This window comes from Olea europaea, unplaced genomic scaffold (assembly GCF_002742605.1).
Source record: "Olea europaea var. sylvestris unplaced genomic scaffold, O_europaea_v1 scaffold24182, whole genome shotgun sequence".
NCBI classification, from domain to species: domain Eukaryota; kingdom Viridiplantae; phylum Streptophyta; class Magnoliopsida; order Lamiales; family Oleaceae; genus Olea; species Olea europaea.
The window spans coordinates 1-1,650 of NW_019242359.1; the positions used below are offsets into that span (position 1 = coordinate 1).

Consider the following 1,650-nt stretch of genomic DNA (forward strand, 5'->3'; position numbering starts at 1 on the left):
AAAAAAAAAAATCTCTACGAAACCAATAGTAATGTCAACAGAGGTGGTAGAGGCTCCCTACCTACCTATGGGTAGGGTTAGGTGTGTTGGGGGTTAACCGTTTGGTTCGGATTGGGATTGGGTGACTGTGTGCATCAAAGAAGATGAATTTATTTTTTTCAATTTTTAAATAGAAATTTTTAAAGGTCTTTATGGAGCACGTTTATTAAAGTTTGTGATCTTTGTTATAAATGTTTCAAAGGTTTGAAACTTTCGATGCAAATACTATTAATTATTTATTTATTTATTTCAATAAAGGTTAAAGACCATTTTATCTTTTATAAATTTGGTCAAATTATAGCCAAACGCTTTTGGTAAGCTAAAGGATTTTGAAGGAGATCATCTAGAAGTCCTTCCATTGCACTCGTTTGAAATCCATCATTATTACAAATAAAGGTTTTGATAAAAGCTGGAAAACTTTGAAAGGTTTTGGTATCGTGACTACAATTTTCCATATTTTAATGTACCACAATTCCGCTGAAAAATTACGTATTGAGTTAATTAACATCTAGATGGATTGTAATCACTTTAATGTATTCAACTATGGCTTAAACTCTTACTTTAACGGTTTGCCATGACTAAGGTATATTTTGATTCGGATTCAAGTCTTAGTTATTCAATTTGCTTAAAAAAAGTAAAAGTAAAAGTAAAAAAGGAAAGAAAAATAAAGGAAAAATAAAGATACTAAGATTGTTATACACATGGCATAAGACAGAATTGCCTTTTAAATTAGCATTTTAAAAGTCGGGTCATTTTCGTGAAGTCCTTTTTTGTTCACTATGATTGGTTTTATATTTGATTTATTTTTGGTGGCTATCAAGATTTTTCTTTTTCCCCAAGGGATCAAATTTTCCGTGTGTTAAAGAATCATTATTCTAGGGAAAATTGGCACAAATGATCCCAATTCTTTGCTTATTATTGCATAATTGGTCTAAATTTTTCAAAAGAGACGCAATGGTTCCAACCTTTTCATTCTGGTGCAATTAATCCTTGTTGACTATTTTCGTCCAAAAAAAAAACAGGTTGTTTGACTCGTGGACCCCACATTCTTTTAAGAAAACTAGTATTTGCCTGTGCGATGCACGGAATTGATTATTTTGAAGGTAATATTAATATGTTAAATGAGTGGATTCTCCTTCATTCAATTGTTTGTTACTACATAACAGTTCATAAAATAAATAAAGGAATATGCTAAGTACGCAATTGAAAGCAAGATTTCTACCTGTATGGAAGGGGACAGACTCCCCAACCCAAAACTAAATGCACTATATTTAAGTACAAAGGAAATAGCTGTGGTACTAATTGTTTCCAATGTAACAGAAATGATTTCATTACAAGCAGTCCTCTGTATGTGTTTCCAGAACTTGTATGGGATCCTACATTTGTCCATGGTTTTGGAGAAGGCGAAATGCAGCTTTAAACATAGCTTTCTACCATCCTTGGATCCAAATGCATCTCAAGTATCCTGATGATATAACATATACATGAAAGTAATATAGAAGAAAAGTTCTTTTAACGGCATTCATTGAACTGAAAAGTGAGACAGATGAACTAACTGCATATAAGCATCTGATCTATCAATCTCCACACAATATCATTCAATAGCTTCAC

General features: G+C 32.0%; 1 long non-coding RNA gene across 1 annotated transcript; it reads right to left on the bottom strand.

The window, feature by feature from the left end:
- Window positions 1–1,148: 1,148 nt before the first annotated feature.
- On the bottom strand, window positions 1,149–1,650 carry LOC111382029. The gene is made up of 2 exons (XR_002700451.1): window positions 1,596–1,650; window positions 1,149–1,504 (listed from the first exon to the last, which is right to left on the bottom strand). It is a non-coding gene; the product is annotated as an uncharacterized LOC111382029 (long non-coding RNA).